At 35.7% G+C, this 13,155-nt stretch overlaps 2 pseudogenes; one reads left to right on the top strand and one right to left on the bottom strand.

Annotated features, from left to right (window-relative positions):
• Positions 1–432: 432 nt before the first annotated feature.
• On the top strand, positions 433–1,777 carry LOC115990951 (annotated as a pseudogene).
• A 446-nt stretch (positions 1,778–2,223) lies between these two features.
• LOC115991920 lies at positions 2,224–11,221 on the bottom strand (annotated as a pseudogene).
• Between the last annotated feature and the right edge of the window lie 1,934 nt (positions 11,222–13,155).

The raw sequence follows: 13,155 nt of genomic DNA, 5'->3' as shown, positions 1-13,155 counted from the left end.
AGAAGAAAAGAAGGCCCAAACACATAATCACAGATTAGAGTCAATACAAAACTAGAATTCTGTTTTTTATAAAGCTCGACAGATAGCTGTTTGTCGAGGTGCTGTTGAGGAGCTGTCAGCTTCTTAAGCTCGAAGGATAGCTAGCTGTCGAGTTTCAATGAACAGCACTTCTTCAGCTTGAATCTTGGACAAACTTGCATGTCTTCAACACTTGATCTTGAAACATAGTTTCTTGAAGTATTAAATACATCCTAGATCTACCCAAATACAAGTAAAGTGCGTTTTGTCAAAGAATAAACCAATTACATAAAATAGTGACATATATTCCTAACAAGTGAATCACATATGTCCTAACATACTTCAACTTATCTGTCTACTCCTGCACCTTTTTACTCTCTAAACTGAACTCAAAGAGTTCAGAGAGAATAGAAAATGGGAAGTGGAGCTGATCAAGACTACCAAAGCCAAAGAGAGCAGGCACATCAACAACAACAGTCCCATGACAAAAAGTACAAGCTCAAGATGCTTCTGCTTGTTATAATCACCAATCTCTTTACCATATACATCTTCACTGCTCCTTTCTACTTCAACTTATCTGTCTACTCTTGCACCTCTCTCTTGCATGACCTTAACTCCACCAAATCCCAACTTGCTCCCAGTCACTCTCTAATTGCTAAGCTACACCAAAAACTCAGTTCCACTAACTTACTCAGCCAGGCCCTACTCATCGAACTTACCTGCCAACATGACGAGTTATCTAGTACTAATCAAGCACATGAGTCCATCAAACTTGTTTATGATATTGATTCGAGCATTCACACACCTGATGAGCTTATGCTTGCAATTGGCCTTCACAAGCTTCCACTGGGGTACTCACCACAAATTGGGTCTGATAAGGTTTACCCACCAGTTGGACTAGGTTGCTTTAAGTTTCCAGAGGAGTTGGTGCAATATATGACATATGACATTGGAGACTAGTGTCCAATAGATGATGTTTTAGTCCAAAGGCTCATGCTTAAAGGGTGTGAACCACTTCCACGTCGGAGATGTCATCCCAAGTCCCCGGCCAATTATGTAGGGCCAACACCATTGTCGGATAGCCTCTAGGCAACCCCACTTGACACAAGCATCATTTGGGATCCTTACACTTGTAAAAGTTACCAATGCCTCATAAAGTGCAAGAATGCACTAGGATACTTTGACTGCAAAGATTGCTTCGACTTGAAGGGTAGAGAGACAAGTCAATGGCTCTTTGACAATGAAGGGCTTGATTATGGGATTGATCATGTTCTCAACACAAAACCTCATGGGACAATCCGTATAGGACTTGATATAGAAGGCTGCCAGAATGAGAGAACAGAATGTCACAATCATCACTAGCCCATTGAATTTGGATGGTCCATTCAACAGCTTCATTGCCTCACGAGGATTGATCCCAATCCATGTTAGTGTCTCCCAAAGGCTTCCTTTCTTTGAGAACACACTTGATATTGTGCATTCCATGCATATTCTAAGCAACTGGATCCCAGAAACCATGCTTGAGTTCACACTCTATGACATATATAGGGTGTTGAGGCCGAGGGGGGGCCTTTTCTGGCTTGACCACTTCTTTTGCATGGGATCACAACTCAACACCACTTACATTCCAATGTTGGATCATATTGGATTCAAGAAACTAAGATGGAATGCTAACAGGAAGCTTGATCGTGGAATTCATAAGAATAAGTGGTACATTTTAGCTCTGTTGGAGAAACCAATGAAGGGAGCCTGCACCTAAGGTACATGTGTAATCTATTTGCTTTGCCAACACATTTTGTATGATAATCATTTTTTTTTTTTTTTTTTATAATCTTGACTGGTTTGGCAAGTGAAAATCTAAATAGATTTAAAGTCTTACTTTAAGAGGTGAGAAATATAAATAGATTAATCGAACAAAAAAGTATAGAGAAGCACCATAGTACTCGACAATTGATATGACTGAGGTTGCAATTTGTAGCCTATTTTGTTGCTCTTGTAAATTATGTAGAGTTGTGATTAAGCAAGGATACAAATTTAGAAGATTGATGAATAAGTTTCAGGGAAGGTCAACCACAACCATGTCCAAAGGATTACCAGGTTCAATCAATTTAGCAACCATGCTAAAGAGCAAAAAACAAAGTAGTAGTTTCAATACATGACCTTCAAAGACTCCGTCTACTACGCAACCAAAACAAAAAGAGTTAATTATGACAGCCAAAAAAACTATACAATTATCTCAACTGAAATAGGAAACTGTACATATTTTTTCTTTGCAAAAGTATTGTAGAATTGCATACATAGCATAGAAATCAAAAGAGCAATATAAGATGACTAGCCTCATATGGAATTCTACAAACTATTTTAAATTCTCATCTTTTTTGCTCTTCCCTTCGAATCTGTGCAAGGTTGATGGCCTAAGATTCTGTTTCAACCCCACCCTCCACACACAAATAAAAGAGTACCATCATAAAACACGGTTCTGGTAACTTACTATATGAACACAAGCATTAGGATATGCAATACTAACTGGATATTCTACACAAAGTAGATTAGAATATTTTATTCGAAGAAATGAAAATATAAATCTTGCTTTTACGATGTTTGGAAAAACCCCATTTCATTTCTTTATATTGGCAGTTGTGGATCATTTGATTGGAATGAAATTTGGAATAGGGCTCTATCTTGGAAGGTATAATCCACTATAAAACAAGTGCCTCAACTATAAGGATAGCCTGGATAAGGGGAATTCCCCTTACTTGTCTCCTCGTAACTTGCAGAAATGGATGTGGAATTTGCATCGAGATTTACACCAACGAGCTCCATAATGTTTTCAATCTCTTTAACCACCTCAACCATCATAGGCCTGTCAGATCCAGATTCTTTCACACACCACATTGCCAGATCCACAAACTTTTGTAAACCTTTCAGGGTTGTTCCCAAACCAATGGCTGGGTCAAGAAATTCATGAAGGTTGTATAAATCTTTTGTCTGATCCATTGTCTCTTGAACCTCTCTCACAATATATTTCCCATGCTCTATTGGCTTTCTTGCTGTTAACAGCTCCAACATTAGCACTCCAAAGCTATATACATCACTTTTCTCAGTCAACTTATGGGTCATGTAATATTCTGGATCCATGTAGCCCTACAATTGATCAAATCCATTCTTAGTGCTAGATTTTGATGTATTTTTGTGAAATTTAGATAATATTTAGACAAAAATTTTGAAACTTAAGCTTTTCTTCTTCAAGTAATTGGAAATCAAGAATGCCTAAACTACCACAAACTCATACTAGTACTCTTATGGTCCAACAGAAATCACCCCTGCTCTGTAATGGTAGATTGTGGGATCATTAAATGAAAATCTCTTCCCCTCCAAATATATGGTGGTTCTGGTAGTAATAGTAGGCAACAAGAAATGCTTGCCCTGCCTATAACACTTACATAAATTTTTGTGCAATATATAGTTGGTGTGGTGAACAGCTCTTATTGGCTGCTTTGTTTTCCTAATTAGTTTAAGGCCTCTAGGTACTAGTAGAAGTATGTGTGTGTGAGTTTGAAAAAATCCCTTGCCAATGGCTGGGCCTAAAACTTCAGTAAAAGAGGGAAAAAATAGGCAGCTATCTTTACATTTATCTACTTCATTGCTTGAAACATTCCCAGCAGCTCCACCTGGAATTTCAAAAAACTAAACTTGATCATTCCTAAAAAATCTTCAAAAATGTTCCTTAAACCATGTTTATCTTGCTATTACTTTTACTTTAGAAAAGATGCCTGACTAAAGTCGATTTTCATTTTATATTTTTGGGATCTCTTTTTTGTTGTTGTTGGGTTTGCAAAATTTAGGACATTTAAGTCCAGCCGATGAAAGAAAAATTTTGGAGGTTTCCAAGTTGGTTTTGGAATCCTATGTTAGCTAGAAGAATAAAAAGGAGGTGCAATAGTCCTTATAAATAGAGCTGTGGCGTAGCCTTTTTTTCTTGTGTGCGTAAGAGTTAATTATGAGACAATTTGCCTAGAGAAAGTTGGAAACTAAGCTTTGTCTAGTATGTTAGTGTGAGAGAACCTATAGGTGTATTGGGGATTTAGGTTAGTTTATATTTGTGAGGTTTATGAGAGTTTGGACTGTGGTTGTAATTATCATTGATAGTGGATATTTTTGGTTGGTGTTGCCAGTGGATGTAGACAAGGAGTTTGCCAAATCATGTCACATTTTATGTATTGCTTTGCTTACCTTTTATTATTTTATGTGTTTTTTCACAAGGACAATCCATTGAACGTGAGCCATATACTATTAAAGCAGATGCCTAGCTAAAGAATGAGAATCATTTCTAAATTTGGTACAATCCGGTAATACTTTTATACAAGACTAGAGAGCATTGGGTTGAGTTTCTGTCCAAAACCTGATCCAATAATTTCATTGTCAAATGCTTCTAGACTGACTAGATTCTTATGCTTATATTATCAATTAAAGAACATAACAAATGCATTACTTTTTTTGAAGTAGAGGTAAAAGATTCTGAACTAACCATTGTCCCTTTAACTTGAGTGATAACATAACTTCCTTCACTGTCAACAATTGGCTTGGAGAGTCCAAAATCAGAAACTTTAGCATTTAATGACTCATCCAGGAGGATGTTATTTGATTTTATGTCCCTATGTATAATAGGTGGATTGGCAAATTCATGAAGATAGGCCAAACCACTGGCTGCACCAAGGGCCACTCTAAGTCTCCTCATCCAATCTAACCTGATCCCTGACTTCCCTGTAGACAATATGTTAGTTTTCAACTAAGAGAAAAAAATGAATTAGGATTCAATATCTTTTGACTTCAAAAAAATTGTTTAAGGTTTCAGGGTGGTTCATTATGTACTGACACACAAATGAGAATCTGACAAATACTTCACTGGTGCATGTCAAGCTAGATGTCAGCATGTCAATTTTGCAATTGGACAATCAGGTACACTTAAAACATTTAAACCCTTATATTGACTGGCAAGTGGAATTCTAATGCATGGATATTGTTACAAAGGAAAAGGGTTTTGGGTGGCAAAATTCCCAACATATAGTCATCAAATCCTTTGGCACAATTTTTATCAGGATTGTTTACCAGAACTCATTTTATTCTCTATGAGAGAAGTGATCAGGGTCAAGCTAAAGACAAATTGCAATATTTGCCAAGTTATCTAATTCCTCTCATGTCATATTTGGACGAAAGCATTACTGGTAGACTACAGAATTCTTATGGTTGTGCTACTATTAGGTTTTTCTATTGCTTTTGTAGGTAGATGCAAGGTGTATGGCCTAACAATTATTGACTTAATGGTAATTACTACAAATGCCAGTGAATTGAATAATTCCATGTGATTATCAATTACGTGAGAAATTGAAGTGTCAACAAATACTGTAATTCTTATTAAGTGGAGGAGGAAAGTGGATGGAAGTACCTGAAAGACTATCCTTTAGACTACCATTTGAAACATACTCATACACTAGAATTTGTTCACCTTTCTCAAAACAAAACCCCATAAGGCTGACAAGATTCTTATGATGGACCCTTGATAAAAGTTCAATCTCAGTTTTGAACTCAAGCCCTCCTTGCATAGATTCTTTTTTAGCCCGTTTAACGGCAATCAATTGCCCGGTAGGAAGAGAACCTTGATAAACCTATATAAATGTTGACAAACAAGACATTTAGTGACAGCAATTGTTTGGAAAATTAGCAACAAGGTTCAAAAGCTGGTCTTAAATAAAATTAAAATTTTAAAAATAAAGGAAGTATTACAAGTGGCAAAAAGCAATACAAATTTGAAATTTGAAAACAATTTTCATATTTTTACCCCTGGAATATAAAAGATTGGTCATGCATATCGACATACATTTATATGATATACTACTGAGGGACAATCAAAACTAACCTTCCCATAACCGCCAGATCCAATCTCATTGGCTATTGAAAAATGATTGGTGCATTTCTCAAGCTCTTTAAGGGAAAACCATCCCACACCTTTTACCTTAATAATAGTACCCTACTGCTCTGGTCTAATTGTGCTGCTTTATTTGACATGAATTAGAAAAATAAACCTACAAATCCCATATGGTTAGCCAAAAAGTGTAAAATATAAACAAAAACCCATCTTACAAAAGTGACTGGTGTGTTCAATTGCTCTTTTTGCTCTTTTCTTTGTGTGGAGAACATAAACCCCTGCAAGGAGTACTACCAACAGCAGAATGGAACCGCCAACTACAACTTCAATCACAATACTACTTCTTGATGACTTTTTTGATTCTGTTGGCATGAGGAGAGATGCATCAAGATAATTACTAAAAAACGCAGAAATTATTATCATTTTAACACAGAATTACCTGTATATTTCTCATACTTATCACCGAGAAAATTGAAAGGTCCAAAAACTTTTGGTGGCTTGAAAGTTTGGTTGCTAAGCATGAACCCAATACTAGAAATTCCCGTTCGATTGAAACTAACTGGACCATAAGGAAAGACTTCTAGCTTCACTTCCAGGTTCTCAGATGAAGCCTTAATGGGATTACTTAGAGTTAGAGAGATTGAATCCACAGGAAGTTGATTGGAGTGAAAAGAATCCATGAGAGATTCCTTAAGAATGTTGTAGTAAGTATTGTTCCCCAAGTCTGAGAAGGACACAGTTTTGAAGACGAGGGTTCCTGTGTATGGATATGCACACCTACAGTAGGGGCTTGAAATCTGATCTGAACTGCAGGGAACAGGCTCGCAATTAACTTTTTGTGTCGAATATGAGGCATTGGAGAGGGAAACTGTGCAGTAACTATTTAGATTTCCTGTCACCTTACAGATTGGGTTGTCCTCCAGTCTGTAGAAGATAATACAATGTTACCACAATAATGAGACATAACTATTATAGGCTATAAAACAATGAATACATTTTCCTGGAAATTTAACTTCCAAAAAAACTAGATGGTCCTTTTAATACTATAAAATAGAATGGGCCAAAGTTACTAGGAAATTCATCTTACTTCAATGTACCATTGTATGCTTCCTTTCCTTCTAAGTGAGAAATAAAATTGAACTGCAAATCGATGAGTTTGAGTTGGTTGCTATGGATGGTGCCAATAACCAAGGAGCCGTTGAGCTGGTTTTTCTTTAGTACCCTATTACGACATGTCAAAATAATTGCCTTATAATCAACATCCATTGCAATGAGTGTAATGCTACTTTGGACAAGCTGATAGCCTGATACTCACACAGTCTGTAGAAGGGGTAAGCTGAATAGGGCAACTGGAAATTGTCCTTGAAGTTGTGTGTTTTCCATTATTCTGCCATGCAAGGTAGACAGGTTTTACATCAGTACTGAATAATTTAAACCTAAGGCCAAAAAGAAAAGCACATTTCTCCTCATATCCTGGAAAAATAAACACCTTTGTTTCACACAAATGCATGTTTGAGCAGAGACACACACATTGAGAGAGAGAGAGAGAGAGAGAGGAGAATACAATGTTGTCAAAGACTGTAAGGTTGGGAACCATGGAGGAGCATCTGATCCATCAAAGGTATTATTGCTGATATCCCTGCCAAAATCATCCCAATCAACAAATGAAACTCAAAACCAAGAGAACTAGATATTGTTAGGCGACTGAGCATCTTCTTTGGTGGGCTATAAAGGCTTAAATAATCATTTTTGTGATAAGTCTAACAAACGATTTACTTAAGCCCACACTAACATTGATATTCATATGTTAAATGTCATTATTACTTACACGTAGCTGAGGGAGGTCATGCCAGTAAGGTTAGGCAGAGGACCAAACAGTTTATTGTTGGACAAGTACCTGAAAAAAAAAAAAACAAAACAAAACAAAAAACAAAAAACAAAAAAAAAAACAAAAAAAAAAAAAAAAAAAAAAAAAACAAAACAAAACAAAAAACAAAAAAAAAAAAAAAAAAAACTATATATTATCAAAAAGCATGCCTTATAAAGTTTCCACACCAGGTCATAATAACCTTTCTCAAGCAAATATATAGCTAAATTTGGCATGTCTCTTTCCTTCTTACATCTGATTAAGATTTGTAAGATTGTTCAAGTTTGAAGGCACAGGTCCACTTAATGCATTCCCATCAATGCGCCTATAGCAAAAACAAATATTCAACAACAATAACTTATCAGGAATCCATAACCAATAGAAATCTCAGGTGAATTTTCTGGAGTGTGTGACAGATACTCACAGCACCTCCAAGGCTTGCACAAGTCCAAGGGTGGAAGGAATACTGCCAATCAGTTGGTTGCCATCCAAAAGCCTGCAAGAAGAATCAATGAGTTGATAGAAAGTAATGTAGAAATTCCAAGATATTTTTTGTTGAAAAGCAAAAGATGATGCAAAATATGTACTCTGCATGCATGCGTGTGTGTGTTCTCTCCATCTAAGGGAGACTACTGCAAATAAAGAAAGCCATGGTTAACATTACCACAATAGATCAAGATGCAATTTTAGGAGACAATACCTATTCACTAAAAAAAAAAAAAAAAAAAAAAAAAAAAAAAAAAAAAAAAAGTCATGTAACTAAAAAAAAAGGGTGTAACATGTGAAAGAAGCTTTTAATGAATAATTATTAAACATGATATAGAAAAATAATGTAAGTTTAGTGGGGCTATTAGATATATATTATCTATATACATATGCATTTTAACTATATTGAAGTAACCGAATAATGCATTGATCTTCTCATGTAACTTGATTATACCAAGAGATTCCAGATATTAGAAGTATAACTAATCTTACACATGTATCAGGACCATTTTTGAGCTGAAAAGCCGAGGTGAAATCGTTCCTGAAAGTGTATTCTGTCCAAGATGATTGATGATAAGAGACAGAATCTTAGATGGTTGTTATACTTAGAGAAAATAAAGTCATAGGATGAAAAAAATTAAATCAAATTTGATAAATTATTGATTGTCCCCAAAGCTTAAAACTGTTATAAAATAGTGAATTCAATCATTTAACCATTATTCTAACACTCCCTACGCGTGTAGGCCCTAATTCCCCTTTTATGAGTCGAGCCCCATGTGGGGATTTTAACTTTTTAAATGAGAGGTAGAGCAGAGATGGAGTTTAAATTAAATATCTTTTGCTCTGATGCCATAATAAATTAATGATTCTCCCAAAAACTTAACTCGTTAGGAAATAGTGAATTTAATAACTTAATTGTTATTCTAACAAGCTCATTTCACAAAGAGAGTTGACATACAAGTGTCTGGCATTAAGTAGCATATCAAGACCAGGTGTGATCCCATCAGAGATTGGAATGGGTCCATTAAGCTTGTTATCAGTTAGATCAAGCCAAAGAAGACTGGATAGATTACCAATGGAAGGCGGAATCCGTCCACTAAAGTGATTAGAATTCAGAGATCTGCAGATGAAAGCAACAAAGTGTTTCAAATTTCACCGTATGTTATCCCTTTCATTATACTACACTATAAATTGAAACTCAGAGAGAATTACGTGTATATATTTACACACACATACATTACAGACAGAGATGGTAAATTTTCAGGACTTACTAGTAGACCTTTCATCTAAAGTTGTGTCATTTATTACATGGAAGATAGCATTCATAAGGAATTTGATTCATATTGTCCTTCGCGGTAAAACATTTGAATTACTGAAGAAATTACAGAGTCAGAATCCTTACAGATAGAGTAGCTGCTGTAGAGATCCTATTGTGTCAGGAATAGGACCTGAGAAGCTGCAACCAACTAGGATTCTGATATGCAAATAAGAAAGAAACATAGTAAATTAGGAAGATTTTTACCATCCAACTTGAGTTCCAGCACAGACTGTTAATAACAATCAATATTTTCTTACAAGTTCAATAGTTTCTTTAAATTCCCAATTGATTGTGGGATTGGTCCTGTCAGGCCCTTGTTGTAAGATAGATCCCTATATGAAAGAAGCTAGTCAGGAAGTTGTAAGATAGATCCTTATATGAAAGAAGCTAATCAGGAATGCATTACTAAACTTACTGATCAAGTTACTACCAAATAAGCATGAGGAACTGAGATTTTCATTTGATTTAGTTAGGGCATTTTAAAAGAAAGTAAAATCTCCAATCATTGTTTTTTGTGATATAATCGCCTAAATCGGCCACAGTGAGATCCACATCTCAATGACCATGAGGCTGGAGGCATGAGTAATACTCCCCATAACTTCCACAACCATTAAGTAGTGAATTTTTATATTTTTGAGCACTGCAGTTTCTTGTAGCTGAATGGTGGTTCAGGGATATCAGTTGGAAATTGAATCTGAAGACTTAAATAACAAAGTGAACATAGAAAACATACAGAATCTGTAATTCAGATAACAATTGGAAATCTCCAGACAGCGGGCCTGTCAAACCAATGCTTGATAACATTCTGAAATGATACAAAGTCAGCTTTATACCAAAATTTGGAATTGTAGTGAACAAGCAAACGTGCCAACAAAAACTAGAAAGCGAAAACCATGCAGAAAGCTTATATGGAGGTCACACGTGAATTTGTGCACCCAATTCCTTCCCATCCCTTGCCACAAGGATCCGGACCCACCCAACTGGGTGGTGTATTCTGCCATATATTCTTGAGAGAAAGCAAAGCAACATCTGCATACGGATATAAAAAACATCATAACTCAATCTCCAAATTATCAAACAAGACTATCTAATATATAGTTCAAAATAGATTGAAGATTCACGTAAATTGGAAGGACGTGTAACATTAGCTAAGGCCCTGTGATGGAATTATGGAAAAAATATATATATACATAAAGTGGTAAAAAAAAAAAAAAAAATTGATACCAAAATTTATGTTACTTCAGCAATCCAAATAGCCAAAATAAAGAACCTCTTTGTTGGTGATGCATCTTAGTGTTGACTAGGTATTTCCTAGAGTCAAGTGCTGCCGAATAATTAACCATACGATTTGTACTGCTCAGATTCCAGAAACTGACATGAATCTTGAGTAAAACAAATCGTTGTTCAAAGTACAAAAGCTTTGTCTCTCATATACTAACCAAACTAATAATATAACAGTTAAACAAACTAACAAGAAGACAGACATGAACTGAACTTACAGTCCTGATTTTCTGTCTCGGCTGCTATAGCTGAAAATATGATGAAAACAAGCAGTAGGAACAGCTGACTTCTTTGAACCATAACTAAACAAACCGAACTTATTACTCTGAGGACTTTATCATAGTCCATATATATATATATATATATATATATATATATATACACACCTAATGGGTAGTTCTAGTGCCACAACAAAAGGCATAACTTGTGTCATAACTCACTCACGTAACGAGTTGTGGTTAATAGAAGGGTGATAGTGGACCATAACTCGCCACATAGGTGAGTTATGGCATAAATTATATCTTTTGTTGTGTCACTAGACTTTTTCATACCTAATTTGGTGAATTCTGTCTAAATCTTTAAACGTTTCAGTTTCAACACCAACGACATGACCTTTCGACTTTTGCAGTTCAAAAAGTTTCATGGATTGTGTGTCTATTAAATACCTCTTATTACTAAAAATTTAAAACTGAAAACACTGTAACAAAATAATTTTTAAATGTATGAATAGTGTCGTATGACTCAATTTTGAAGTTGTTTTTCTAAAGAAAAAAAAATACTTATAGGTCTTATTAACAATACACACGACACCCACCATTATTTCAGCTAATTGCTGGAACACACGTGTATTCCAAACGCACACTTTGTCAACAGGTCCAGACCTGGCCAACCATAGTAATTAATGTTAAGATAAGATGTGATCTTCTGGTTGGGATTATTCAGTCAAATCCAAATTATGGGATTCAAAATCCCAATAAAATTGTAAGAGCAATTACATCAGTTGATGTAAAATTGTGTAAAATTGTGCAAAATGGAAAAAGGTGCATATTTTATACAATATGAGGAAAAAAAACACCCACATCAGTTTGGGTAAACTTGTGCATAAATGCAAGTTGCTACAGTACCCGTGCATATTTGCACGGGCACTGTAGCATGTGCATATATTTTTTTAACAATTTTCTCTCTCTCTCTCTCTCTCTCTCTCTGTACCTGACTCTCAGCTCCTTCTCTCTCTCCCTCTCAGGCGCACAACTCAATCTTTCTTCCTCTCATCAATCTTTCTTCCTCTTTCGTCGATCGCCACCGCCGCCGATCGCTCTTTCTTCCTTTATTTCTCGTTGTTTTCGGGTTGAATGGGCTTGATCAGTGGGTTTCGGGTTGAATGTCTCTCGCCATCGCCATCGCCATCGCCATCGCCACCGCTTGCCTTTGGAAGCGTCGATCTTGTTTCTCGTTCTCACCATCGCCACCGAAGGCGTCGATCTTGTTGCTCAAGGCGAGACGTCGATCCATTTTGCTTGGTTTGTTTTTCTGGTTTTCTGCCGGTGGGTTGTGTGGATTTCGGTGTGATACCGGTGTGGATTGTGGGTGTGGGTCGATGGCTGTGTGGGTAAAGAAATTTCTGCCGGTGGGTTGTGTGGATTTCAGTGTGATACCAGTGTGGATTGTCGGTGTGGGTCGGTGGCTGTGTGGGTAAAGAAATGAATATTTTATTTAAATAAATGTGTATAATAGACCAACTGATGTGAGTGTTTTGTAAAAATAAATGTAAAATAGAAAAAGTAGGTTTTAAAAGTATAAAATGGAAAAATTTATGTACAAACTGATGTAATTCCTCTAATACTTCTATTATAAAAAGCCAACATCGATATAATCTAAAAGCTCTCGTGAATTTACGTATTAGAATTTAGAAGCTTTGATTTGATCAAAGCAACTGTGTAGTCTTTAGTCTCTCGAGGGAGATCTATCATATTGAGAAATGGACCAGATTACCATTTGAATTGGTCGATTCCATTCACTTCGTACTCATAAAATTAAGAAAAGGAAGCTAAGGTCAGGAATTTATTATAATAATAATAATAATAATAATGCAAGAGCTCTCTCTGGCCCCACTAGTGTTGGACACCCTTGAAACAAGAAGTATCTTCTTGGATTTTGTGTTATGAATATACAGTAATAACTTCTTGAACATAAATTGTTTTCAAATGGACACATAATATATATATATATATATATATATATAATTTTGTTTTGCAAATA

This window comes from Quercus lobata, chromosome 5 (genome assembly GCF_001633185.2).
Source record: "Quercus lobata isolate SW786 chromosome 5, ValleyOak3.0 Primary Assembly, whole genome shotgun sequence".
Taxonomy (NCBI): Eukaryota; Viridiplantae; Streptophyta; class Magnoliopsida; order Fagales; family Fagaceae; genus Quercus; species Quercus lobata.
Note: the sequence above shows the minus strand (reverse complement) of the source record. Positions and strands in the feature narration are given on the sequence as shown.